The sequence below is a fragment of the Cnephaeus nilssonii genome, assembly GCF_951640355.1.
Source record: "Cnephaeus nilssonii genome assembly, chromosome: 11".
NCBI classification, from domain to species: Eukaryota; Metazoa; Chordata; class Mammalia; order Chiroptera; family Vespertilionidae; genus Cnephaeus; species Cnephaeus nilssonii.
In genome coordinates this window covers 48,538,802-48,552,689 of record NC_137082.1, presented here as the reverse complement: position 1 = coordinate 48,552,689, position 13,888 = coordinate 48,538,802, and the positions used below count along the sequence as shown (strand labels likewise).

The following is a 13,888-nucleotide window of genomic DNA, read 5'->3' as shown; positions in this document are numbered from 1 at the left end:
AAGATTGCCCATTTTTATTATCAAAGAAGATTTGCTGGTGCAAATAATTTACGTACAAGAAATTAATTTCTCTCAGTTTTTCATTTGCTTTTATATAGCTATAGATCATAAACTGTCTCTTTCTGAACCATCCATTTAATCAACTGAGGGGATTTCATTATATCAACAAAATAAAAAAAAGTCTCTATTCACTAAAATAATGAGTATATAATATTAAATGTATATCACTTTCAGTTGTAGAAAAAAATATACATTTTAACAAGTGTTCTGTAGAGGTACCAAACCAATTCACTCCTTACTATAATACTTATTACAATAGTATGGATTCATGGTTGCAATTATTTTTGTTAGGAATAGTAGATGTCCAAGCTTATTTTAATTAATGCTGATTTGAAGCAATTGTTCCCTTCATTTACTATAATTCAGAGGGCATTGAGCATATAATTGACAAAATTTCTTTGACAATTAGTAAACTAAGTCCAAACCTATACAATAAAAGCCTAATAAGTCAAGTGTCTAGTCATCCAGTCGTCTGTTCAACCAATCAAAGCATAATATGCTAATGATATGCTAAGGCTGCTCAACTGCTCGCTATGACATGCACTGACCACCAGGGGGCAGACAGTCGACCAGTTGACCAGTCGCTATGATGTGCACTGACCACCAGGGGGCAGATGCTCCAACTGGTAGGTTAGCTTGCTGCTGGGTCCGGCCTATTGGGACTGAGTGAGATGGGCCGGACAAGCCCTGGAGCCCTCCTGCAGTCCCTCCCTGGCTGCCCAACCTCCTGTGTCCCTCCCTGACCCCAATCATGCACCAGTGGGGTCTATCGGTCTGGCCTGCACCCTCTTGCAATCCAGGACTCCTCAGGGGATGTTGGAGAGCTGGTTTTGTCCCGATCCCTCAGGCCAGGCGGAGGGAACCCACTGGTGCATGGATTCGTGCACCGGGCCTCTAGTCCTATATAATAAAAGCGTAATATGTGCCAAAACCGGTTTGGTTCAGTGGATAGAGCGTCGGCCTGCAGACTCAAGGATCCCGGGTTCGATTCCGGTCAAGGCATGTACCTTGGTTGCGGGCACATCCCCAGTAGGGGGTGTGCAAGAGGCAGCTGATCGATGTTTCTCTCTCATCGATGTTTCTGGCTCTCTATCCCTCTCTCTTCCTCTCTGTAAAAAATCAATAAAATATATATTTTTTTAAAAAAGCCTAATATGCAAATAGATCAAATGACGGAATGACCGGCAAAACGACCGGTCGCTATGATGTGCACTGACCACCAGGAGGCAGACGCTCAATACAGGAGCTGCCCCCAGCCCATAGGCCCCGACCGGCAGCAGCAGTGGGGGGCGGGGCCAGCGAGCAGGCGGCACCAGGCCAGCCAAGGCAGGTGCCAGCAGGGCCCCCTGATTGCCCCACCAATCACCCCACAGATTGGCCCTGATTGCCAGCCAGGCCTAGGGACCATACCCATGTATGAATTTTGTGCACCGGGCCTCTAGTATTAAAATAAAACAAAAGAAAATTTTAATTAAAAGTACACCAAATAATGTATGTAATATATATTCACATATATATTCATTATTCACTACATAAGGAATTATTCCTTTTAGTTGAAATTCCAAAATGAAGACAGCAAATTGATTTCAGCATATTAAAATTAAACTTAACCTTGCCATTTTTCAAAAGAAATCAGTACCTTAAAATTGTAAAGTCTTTAAAAATGTCTCATTAACTTTTGCTTCACTCATATTTTTGAAGACTCTATAATTGGATTCTGGTACATTGAGATCTTGCCTACCAATTAACTATGTATTTTTCACATCTGACTAAACAAGACTGAGGTGGGTTTAATCATTCAGTCCTTGAACTTGAATAGTATTTCCTGTTCTAAAGCGTTTCTTAAGCAAGCATAAATGGAGATGTTTAACCATCCTATGTCTTTATTAAGTCATTTGTTTCCCCTACACATATGTGTGCACACTCATGTTTTATTTCAGATGACTGTAAAAGTATTTGTCAGTGGTTGTAGCACAATGCCTTTGATGTATGAAAAAAAAATACTTTAAAAAAAGAAAAAATACTTTAATGCTATTCACCTTTTGGTCTTTTATTCTGATTTTTACATTGTTCTCACCATAAAAAGTGTGGGCATAAGGAAACTCTAGGAGGTGATGGGTATGTTTATTACCTTGATTAGGGTTCTGTTTTCATGGTGCATGTACATGTCCAAACTCATCAAATTGTATACATTAAATATGTGCAGTATTTTGTATCAATTACACCTCAATAAAGCTATTAAAAGTCTTCATACAATCAGGCTACCATGATTACTACCATAGATATTTGAATGCAGTACAGAACCAAATAAATAAAATTTGATGGGCATATGATATATAGATAATATTACTAAACATATTATTTCTCACTAAAGAGGAGTTTAATATGTAGGAGACTGGGCTCCAGGCTCTATTGGTTCAAGTTCTGACTGTCACTTCCTAAATAGATGTCTTTGGACAAATTCATAAACTGCCTCATACCCTCATTTGTAAAAGGAGACAGATATATCATACATCTCACTCAGTTCTTGTGACCATTAGATGGGAAAATGCCTGCAGATTGACTGGCCCAGGCTGTCTCTCAGGCAAGGGGACAGTTTTCCTCAGTGCTACATAAGTCACTAATATGTCACCTTGGAATTGCATTATTTAATTTTTTCAGGTTATTTTCTCTCTTTTGAAAGGGTAATGGTGAACTTAAAAAAAAGATTGCAATAGATAAATGAATTTTACAAAAAAAGTTCTGAATTTCATTTAATAAATGTATTGTCTCAATTTTATATCATATTAATATTATTCAGTTAAATATTCAATACTATTAACTGCATCCAAGAGATGAGAACCTAGGACTTAGGGTCTTAATGTAAGCAGCCTAAGTCATACACTTACAAGGGGTCAACCAGTTTGGGGATATATAACAACTAGAGGCCCGGTGCACAAAATTCATGCACTGGAAGGGGGGGTTCCCTCAGCCCAGCCTGTGCCCTCTCGCAGTCCAAGAGCCCTGGGGGATGTCCAACTGATGGCGGGGAGCGGGCCTAAGCTGTCAGTCGGACATTCTTAGTGCTGCTGCAGAGGCGGGGGAAGCTCCCACCACCACCACTGCACTCGCCAGCCATAAGCCCGGCTTCTGGCTGAGCGGCGCTCCCCCTGGTGGTCAGTGAGCATCACAGTGACCGGTCATTCTGCCATTCGGTTGATTTGCATATTAGCCTTTTATTATATAGGATTAGTTTTAGGTGTACAGTATAGTGGTTAGACAATCATATACTTTACAAAGTGGTCCCCACAGTATTTCAAGTACCCACCTGGCCCTGTACATAGTTATTACAATATCATTGACTATATTCCCTCTGCTGTACTTTATATTTCTGTGACTATTCTGTAACTACCAATTTGTACCTCTTAATCCCTTGACCTTTTTCACCCAGTCCCAAGCCCTTCCCCTCTGTCAACTGTCAGCCGGTTTTCTGTATCTATGAGTCTGTTTCTATTTTATTTACTTATTTATTTTTGTTGGGTTTTTTCATTCCACATAGAAGTGAAATCATATAGTATTTGTCTTTCTCTGTCTGACTTATTTCACTTAGCATAATACCCTCTAGGTCTATCCATGCTGTCACAAATGGTAAGATTTCCTTCTTTTTTATTGCTGAGCTGACATTGTGGTTTGAGTGAATTCAGTCTTCTCATCATAGATTATGCAACTGCTAGGTCTGGAGCTTGTCCATCCCTCCACCCTTCTCTGTCATTCTGCTTCTATGTCCTATGCTTCAGCCACCCCATCTCTGTTACTTGTACAAACCTCAACTCAACAATATTCATTGTGCCATTTGACTGCTTTATAAGGAGCACTGCCTTCCCTCCACACGCCCACTTCTCCCTGGCTTCTCATCCTTCGGCAGCAGCTAGCTGACCTATGCCTGACTCTCCCCCATCCCTTAGAGGCCCTGCATCTCAGCAGAAAATCTACCTTTGGCCTCCTCTGTGATAGTGAAGAGAACAGACATGGCTTCTGCCATCTTGGTACCTTGCCAATAATCAACAGCAGTACATCAAATAATAGTGCATTTCCACTGCCTTTGAAAGAAATAAACAGTGTATTGTGGCTCAACACATACCTACATACATAGTTAGAGAAGTCTCTCTAAAGTGACATCTTATGCATTATCTGAAGAATGAAGCAGACCAGAAATAAAATCATTTTTGGCAAAAGTTACACTATGGAGGAATAAAATAGGGTCCAAAGGGATTTTTTTATTGTTTATACTTATTGCTTTCCATTAACCTATAGGAAATGAATTCTAAATGAAACTCTTTTTAGATTTTTTTCCCCCAAAGAAGCTTAGGTCCTCTACTATGTACACAATAATGTTAATAAAAGCCATAAGCAAAGAGAAAAATAGATTAATACTGATTCAGAACATAATGTTAAGAAACAGTTGTTACTATAGCTATGACATCACATACTCTGATAAAAAGAGAAAAGGGAGATCCGTTTTCAATGTTCAGGTAAGTAAAATATTCTATATAATAAAAGCCTAGGTGGTGTCACGCACAGCATCATCACAAGATGGCCACCACAAGATGGCCGCCTTCACGTCATCATAAGATGGCTGCCACAAGATGGCTGGCAGGGGAGGGCAGTTGGGGGCAACCAGGCCTGCAGGGGAGGGTAGTTGGGTGCAACCAGGCAGGCAGGGGAGTGCAGCTGGGGGTGACCAGGCTGGCAGGGGAGGGTAGTTTGGGGGGACCAGGCCTGCAGGGGAGGGCATTTGGGGGTGACCAGGCCAGCAGGGGAGGGCAGTTAAGGGCAATCAGGCCGGCAGGGGAGGGCAGTTGAGGCCATCAGGCTGGCAGGGGAGAGCAGTTGGGGGCGATAAGGCCAGCAGGGGAGGGCTGTTGGGGATGATCAGGCTGGCAGGGGAGCAGTTAGATGTCAATCAGGCCAGCAGGGGAGCAGTTAGGGGGTGATCAGGCTGGCAGGCAGAAGCAGTTAGGGGCAATCAAGCAGGCAGGCAGGTGAGCAGTTTGGAGCCAGAAGTCCTGGATTGTGAGAAGGATGTCCGATTGCCAGTTTAGGCCTGATCCCTACACCGGCAGTCAGACATCCCCCAAGGGGTCCCAGATTGGAGAGGGTGCAGGCCGGGCTGAGGGACACCCCGACCCTGTGCACAAATTTTGTGCACTGGGCCTCTAGTCATATTATATTTTAAAATGTGGCCTGTCAAGCATGCACAAAGGAATAGTATAAAAACTTATGCATTTTGCCCTGTCCCTGTGGCTGAGTTGGCTGAGCACTGTCCCATGTACCAGGAGGTTGCCAATTCAATTCCTGGTCAGGGGACATGCCCAGGTTGCCATCTTGATCCCCAGTAGGGGGCAAGCAGGAGGCAGCCCATAGATGTTTCTCTATCTTCCATGTTTCTAGCTCTCTCTCCCTCTCCCTTCCTTTCTCTGAAATCAATAAAAACATATTTTTTAAAAAATTTAAAAGTATGCATTTGTATAGGTCTAAAGCAGGAAAAATAATGTATTTTTAAGAACAATTTGCAAGAAACCTAAAGAGTAAATGTTGAAAATGCAGTTGTGGCAGTGATAAATGAAATAGTGGCAGTGATTAAGTAAAACAATGACATTGAATGGTTATATGACATCATTTTAATATAGTTCCAGTTTTGCCCATGGTTAAGTATTACATTTAAGAACCTGAACAGCCGAGACCGGTTTGGCTCAGTGGATGGAGCGTCGGTCTGCGGACTGAGGGGTCCCGGGTTCGATTCCGGTCAAGGGCATGTGCCTTGGTTGCGGGCACATCCCCGGTGCGGGGTGTGCAGGAGGCAGCTGGTCGATGTTTCTCTCTCGTCTATGTTTCTAGCTCTCTGTCTCTCTCCCTTCCTCTCTGTGAAAAATCAATAAAATATATTTTAAGGAAAAAAAAAGAACCTGAACACTGTGATGAATTATACAAACGGTTATAGTCTGTTTGTTGTGAATGTGAGGTTTTAGAATCTTATAGAGGCAGGAAATACTTGCACAAAGAGGGCAACTGAATAATATAAAATAAATTTGTACATGTTACCAATTATTTAAAGCTTAGATACTTATTTCCCCAAAGCATTGTAGTATAAGACAAGTATAAATGTAAACATTTAAAAACAAGTATATACAAGTTTGCCAAGAGCCATTAATAAGTTATAAATTGTATTATCTGATCAGATAGAAATTATCTTTATTTTAAAGAATCTGCATATAATTCAGATGATAAGCCATGCCTCCTTCTGACTCTTCATTGCTTCCTATCTCTTTACCCTATTATCATTACCTAATATCATTTAAGCATGTAGCACTGTTTTAAATCAATGTGGTGTCTTTTCTTTAGTCTAGGTTTCCAATAAAACATTATTTGAGAAAAACAATATATTTTTAGACAATGTTCAATGATAAAAATTAATTTCATTTCTTTCAAAATAAACTATTTTAGAATAATGGCTTCAAATCATATCTTGATGTTACTGCTGCCATTCTCAGACAATAGCAATGTTTTCTGTGCTTTTAAGTGGAAAAAACAAAACTATCTTATAAGTCAGAGGTAGAAAGTGATTAGTCGTACTTCTTTGGAATATGAATAAAAGAATAAAGAAGGATTCAAAATCCACAATCCACAGTCCATTTTATAAAGTGCCAATGTATAATTTGTAATGAGTCTTGGAAAAATAACATTTCTCTTTTCTGGCAGGCTGATCAACTCAAAGCTTTCATAGTGTTTTGCCTGCCAAATACAAATTTAGATTCAGATAATCTAGAATTTCTTGGAGGATATAACATAATTTAACTACTCTTATGTACTTCTTAGAAATGCAAATCAGGTTCAAGGAAATTATGTTTAAAAATATTCCTCAAATGTCTCGCCAGTGAGCAAATAGTAGAGCATAAGGATATTTTATCTAAGGTCTGAGTTCACAGCTTAAGTATATTTCTTCTAACAATCTATATACAATTTATGCTACTTATTACCTATTTGGAATGCTGAAACTTGTTGAATTCCTCAGCACTTCTTAATATTTGTGTTTATTTCAAGGTTTCAGTGAACAAAACCACAAACTATCCCAATTTTTTGCAATCTAATCCAACTTAATAATGCCAAATAAATAAGCCAAAAACATTCATTGAGACCTTAAGCTAAAAATGAAAGTAGTATTAGTTGTGGTGGAACTATAGCATCCAGTCAAATCTTATTTTCATACAAAATAATCCTGCTACTATTTCCAGGTGGCTGACAGTCAAGAGTGCACTCTTTTTTGAAAGAACACTGCAAAAACAAACCTGATCATGTCAAAGATCCTACTCTACTGCTTTCCAAAATTGTCCAGGAATCTGGAATTTACATGGCCCTGTATATATCATGTTGTATAATTTCATAGAGATTAAGTAATGTAGAGTACAATGTAACTTTACCCATAGATAATAGTTAAAAGAAATTAAAATAAAACCCAGAAAAGCACATACCTAACAACTCAAAATTATAATTATTATTAGTGAGAGAAAATTACCTGTGAAATAATCCTTACCCCAGTTCCACTACCAAGCAGGTGATGTTAAGAGAGAGGGATTATGCTTTTCATTTTTTTATTTGAAAGCTATTTATTTGTTAGAATTATAGATTTTCTTTAATGTCAAATTCATTAACATTCCAATACTTACATTCGTTTCAGAATTTCCGTGAACAAAGCCACAGACTATCCCAATTTTCCTATGCATTTCCTCAACAAAATTCCTAGGCCATACATCCCATTCACACATGCTCTTAAAGGATGTATGAGACTAAGTCAGAAATTCTTTACAGATCTGGTTATCCTTCGAATTGAACAAGAGAAAGTCTTTTTATGTCAGAATGATTTAGTAATATTTCCTCACACCCATTTGATGGAATGTGCATGGCTGTTCTTTGTTAGCTGATTGGAAAGTATTCACAGGCTTAATAATGAAGTTTGGAGAATACAGCCCAAATGACTGTCATAGTTACTTTTGAAAAGTAGCTATAAAATTTTTTAATAAAAAATGTATTCTTTAAGTCTGTTTCATTTTCCATTATTATGTTCTTTACATTAATAATCCAAATTGGCTAAAATGTATCCACATCAAAAAGCTAAGAGCAGCGATGTTACAGTGAATTCAGGCTTTTGTGAGCTACACCTATGTAGACTATTTCCAAAGACTTTGCTTCATTCACCCTCCTTCTTACTGAAGCAAAGCAATATTAATATAAGGCATGTGTGATATGGTTTGTTAAGCTTTATTTCTTATGTATGACCTGGAATTTAATTATCAGTGTAGAGCCCTATGGCCATGTTGGTGGCAGAGATTAAAATTCACCCTTTTGAATGATAAATCAAAGAATAAGTCTTTAAAACGCTCAAATCACAAGATTACTGGTTCATCAAATGCTATAGAGCACATCTAGAAATGATGGGACAAGACAGGTTCTTTTTTTGACAAGAGAAAGACCAGATTTAAGAAACCTATATCCCCCACCCCCTCAAGTTCAACAGGCAACTTGGCAGCTCTTGGATTTGCAGCTACTCTTTCTTAAGGGCTCCTGAGGGTCTAGTACCCCAAATATTTGCCATGGTAGTCTTCAGAAGTTTCAAAAATATACCCCAAGAAGTTGTGTAAGATGTCATTCTTGTCTTGATGGTCAAGTAAAGCAGTATTTTAAATATAGAAGTTGGTCTTCATTCAGTATAATCATAAGACACTGTCGCAATAAAACACTTTTAACCTGAGCTAAGGGGCAATAGGCAATTCTTCAAAGAATTAGCATGGTAAGTTTGGTATGAGTTTCCTTTTACTGCTAATGGCTAAAACAGTACAAATTTATTATCTTACACTTGTGAAGTTCAGATTCTCCCCCAAAGCTCTCTATGGGCTAAGATCAAGGTGTAGGCTTTGTTTTTACTCCCCATTGTTAACATCACATAAATGGAGCACTAGCCTCCCTCCCTGACCTTGACTCCTGCCCATCCCTCCCTTCTTTACCTTTTCTTCTTGCTCCAGTCATGCTGACCTTCCTGTTCTCCAAAGGGGCAATCTTCATTCCTGTTTAGATCCTTGTGAGCGGAATGTTCTTCACTCACATCCTTGGATTTCAATGCGTTCCCCTGCTTTGAGTTTTTAAATTTTAAGAGGCATTGAAGACTTAAACTAAGATAAATGTTAGTAGTAGAATTTCAAGCGTCAACCTCCAGATGTAATAACTCTTTACATTTTCATATATATTAAAGATACTTTTAATGCACATTTTGCATAATGCTTACAGAAATTCTATTAGGTAGGTATGGGTACCTGGACCAATGTCAGAAAACCTGATAAGTGACAAAAACAGGGCTTAATTCAGATCTTTCATCTCAAAGTTCAGAGCTATTATCACTATACCAAATTGTTTCTTTTGCCAGTGTTTAGGAGAAATGCCAGTGTCCTGACTCAAACACCACAACAAAGTATGTGGTCTCATTGCCCTTTAATTTAGGGAGGTTGAGGGCTGAGGGGAAAAATTTAGTTTCAACTCATAACACCATCCAGAAAACTACAGAAATTAGCAGCTGATACCACCTTCTTGTGTCTCTGGTAAAAGAAAAATCTAAAGTCCAGGAAGACTGGACAAAGATGGTAGGGACCACCAACATGCCATGTCCTGTTCTCATGTTTTTGGCCTCAGAACAAGGAAGTTGAAATCTAACTTTCCTCCATGAACATTACATTAAATTGCTTGTTCAAATGAGGGAAATTAAGGAATTAGGTCTCAGTACTCTTAAAGTGCTTTCCCACGCTACCTCAAAATATAAATACCACACAGATATTTGTATGTATATACACACATATATGTATGTGTATGCAATGTATATGTATACATACACACATAGTACCCACATGCTTTTTAGCCTGGTTGTATATGGCTTTAATATTATTATTTAGAAGACTGAGCTAGCTAAACATTCGTGTATATATAGAAATGTCGGCAATACTTGGAGAAAATAATCCTCCATGTCAAATCACTTTTCTGTTTGATCCATTTTCACTACAATTATACAGGGGCAAACAAAGATGTAAGGGAAATCATAGTTACTTTCAACATACTTAGGATATGAATTTCTATGTGTCTTTATTGTTTCCAAGGTTCATGTCACATGCTTATAATGTCTCTTTCAGACTCAAAAAATATAAAGTGTCTGCATAGATAATCAAGTTCTCAATAAATGATCATTGCATTGCAGACCATAAATTAATAATCACTAATATACAATATTACATACTTATATCCAAGGTGTACATGTTTGCTAAGCATGTTTTATGCTATGATAGAAAAGAGGGGGGCCTAGAAATGAAAAGACTAGACATTTAGAAATTGTTTGACAGATACCATGAAGTAAATGAAGATGTATGGTTGAAATAGTTCATTGAACAGTGACTCCCATGAAATAGTAAATGGTAAAAGAAGAAAATTTTATAGAATTACTAAGAATACTAACAATTTTCCAAAGTACAATACAATTTAATAAGAAGAAAATTTATTGGCTCTGAATTAACACTAACCAGAATTATTTCCACTGTCCTTCAATGCCACGGAGTAATCTCCAACTCTGATTTTATGGCATTTAGATTAAAAATAAGAAAACTTCTTGGTATTTCGCAGAATCTACACATCACTGATGTATGTTGGATTCCAAACTGAAATTTTTGGTTTGTGACTTAGTCTAATCTTGCCAAAAGATCCCTGAAAGAAGCAGCTCAAGAGAGTTCTTTACATCTACACTAATAAAAGAGAAACATGCAAATCAACCATCACTCTGCTACACCCACAAGCCACTGTCCACCAGCCAATCAGGAGCGAGTATGCAAATTAACCCAACTAAGATGGCTGCTGGCCACGAAGCTGGAGCAAGCAGGAGGCTTGGGTTGCCCCTGGCAATGGAGGAAGCCAAGCTTCCCGCCTGCCCTGGCCGGCCCTGGCCTCCGCTCAAGGCTACAAAGTTTCAATTATAGAAGATAAATAAATCCTAGATACTTGCTTCCAGCCGGCCCTGGCCTCTGCTCAAGGAGGTGCTGAAAAAAAAAGAATAAAAGGAGGGGCTGGGACCTTGGGTTGCCAGGGGGTGATCAGGCCAGGATGGAATGGCAGGGGCCATTGGGAGTAAGCAGACCAGCAGAGGGGTCAGTTGAGGGTGAGCAGGCTGTCAGTGGGGGTCAGTTGGAGGTGATCAGGATAGTGGGGGGGGCAGTTTGGAGTGAGCAGGCCAGCAGGGGGACAGTTGGGGATGAGCAGGCCAGTGGGGAGGTCAGGTGGGGGGAGCAGGCCAGCGGGGGGGGGACAGTTGGGGGCAAGCAGGCCAGCAGGCAGAGTGGTTAGGGGCAATCAGGCAGGCAGGCAGGCAGGTGAGCGGCTGGAGCCAGCAGTCCCAGATTGTGAGAGGGATGTCTGACTGCCGGTTTAGGCCCGATCCCTGTAAACCAGCAATAGGACATCCTTCGAGGGGTCCCAGATTGGTGAGGGTGCAGGCCGGGCTGAGGAATACCCACCCACCCACCCCCCTCCCCCGTGCACAAATTCCGTGCACCAAGCCACTAGTCAAATATAAAAGAAGAGAAGGAAAAACCAGCCTAACATATTAAATTATAAACATATGGATGGAATTTCCTTTAAATTATTCTTGAGTCTAAACCTTAAGGGTAAAGAATTTAACCAAACACATTTGCAGTTTCCGTAACACAAAACATTTGACAGGGAATTCAACCACCCCAAAGACAAATGAGATTTCCACTCTAATACCGAGTAAGCTGAACCTTCCCTCCTACTATTTTGAAATATCTGTATCCTACATTTAAAATGTCAATCTTTACAATGTAACTTTGTAATAAATAATAATGAGTCTATATATTAGATAGTAGAGAGGTTTTTATTTGTTTTTAAATTCTGGAGCCCAAAATACCTGAGAAATAGGAAGGAAGAAATAAAACACTCATTTTCCTACAGTATGATTTGTCAGTAAAAAATTCAAATCATTTCACAGACTATTAGAACTAACAGTCAAGTTAGTAAATGTATTGCATATAAAGTCAATATACATAATCAGGTATACTTCTGTATTCTAGAAACAAGTACTTACCAAATATCAAATTTTAAACCCAATATTATATTATAATAGCATCAAGTACATCAAAATAGTTAAGGATTTATAGAAGATGGATAAACTTATGTTGTATAAACTACAATGTGAGTGAGAGAAACAAATAACAACTAAATTAATGTAGCGATATATCATGTTTATGTAGTGGAGACCTCAAAATTGTGAAGATGACAACTTCACCCAACTCAACCTGTAGATTCAATGTAATTCCAGTCAAAACCTAGGAAGGTTTATTTTGTGGAAATTGACAGGTTGATTCTATCCTTCATTTGGAAATGCCAAGATTCAAAAATAAACAACAAAACGCTAAAGGAGAACAATGTTAGAGGAATTATACAACCTGCTATAAAACAATAAAACTATAATAATTAAAACCATGACGTACTGGCATAAGGAGAGAAAATAGACTAATGGAAGGAAATCGAGTCCACACACAGACTCACACCTCTGTGCTCCCTGATTTACGACAGGTCAGTATGGAGAGTTATTTTTCCCTTTTTCAACAAAGATGCTGGCTCACCCGTATAGCCACATGGAACTAATTGCTGCATCACACCATCTAAAAAGCTCACTTCCAAATAGGGTGTGCGACAAAACAATGGAGCTCCTGGAAATCAACTAAAAGAAATCTCTCATTACCTTGCATTTAGAAAAGATTTCCAAACAGAATAGCGAGCATTATCCATAACTAACCATCGTTTGTCCCCTTTCCAGAAACCATGGGCATGGGACCCCATCATTCAGATCATCAGAAAGCAGCCCGTTGCTAGGTGCAGTCCTTACAAACAGTGCCTCCACCCAGATCAGGCGAAAGATCAGATGTGATGAAGAGAATATTATCACACTATAGTGACGTGTGCTCTAATGGAAGTACAGAATGCAGGGGTCACAGAGGACAGGGGAATGCCCCCCTGCTTGGGGGCTGAGGACAAAGTAGTAACATGTGACTAAGAACTTTTCAGTCACTCAAGGAGGGGAATAACGTGGACTGTAGTTATACATCCTCAATACAGCTCACCGTTCTCAGCAAATTGAAGCTCGATCAATTCTGCTGGAAAGGAGGACTGTCCCATGAAAAGACAGCCCCTCGTCAGAACTCCGAGTTTCCCAGTTGCTTGTAGTGAAACAGTGTGGTCTGGTATGTAGATGTTAAGTGGGCATAAAATACAAAAATGTCCAGTAAGTTTACTGTGTTTAATTCCAATAAAATTTGATAAGATTTAGCTTCCTCTTTACCCTCTAATTACATCTCTTTAATATAGGGAAATGTATATATCATAATTCACTATTGTTGATTCCTATTTTAGTTACCCAACTACCCAGATTCAATTCTTTAGATCTTTCCTTATGAAATTAGTGCTCAAAAAAAACAATTATGCTCACATTATCAGAATTTCATTATCAACTATGCCTCTCTTAATGGAAATGAAGTCATCAGTCTCAGCAAACAAATGATATGTAAAGCCCTTAACAAGTCTTATGAAAAGTAGTCAATTGTCCTGTTTGTCCCTACACACACACACACACACACACACACACTCACACACACACACACATGCATGTTCACATATGATCACTTGCTTGAAAACATGCAGTTATGTTTCTTGCATTTATAAAAATGCTTAATTTAAAGACATAACCAAA

At 39.1% G+C, this 13,888-nt stretch overlaps 1 protein-coding gene across 6 annotated transcripts in view; it reads right to left on the bottom strand.

The window, feature by feature from the left end:
• CCDC102B (coiled-coil domain containing 102B) overlaps positions 1-13,888 on the bottom strand; it is a 165,183-nt gene that overhangs the window by 133,510 nt on the left and 17,785 nt on the right. Inside the window, exon 2 of one of the 6 annotated variants that reach the window (XR_013814193.1) lies at positions 13,263-13,379. The exons of 4 other annotated variants lie outside the window; for them this stretch is intronic. The gene's annotated coding sequence lies outside the window, so the exon portion shown is untranslated. Of the gene's footprint in view, positions 1-9,098; positions 9,198-13,262; positions 13,380-13,888 lie in introns of those variants that run through there. One more of the 6 variants, XR_013814194.1, reaches the window with a different exon arrangement.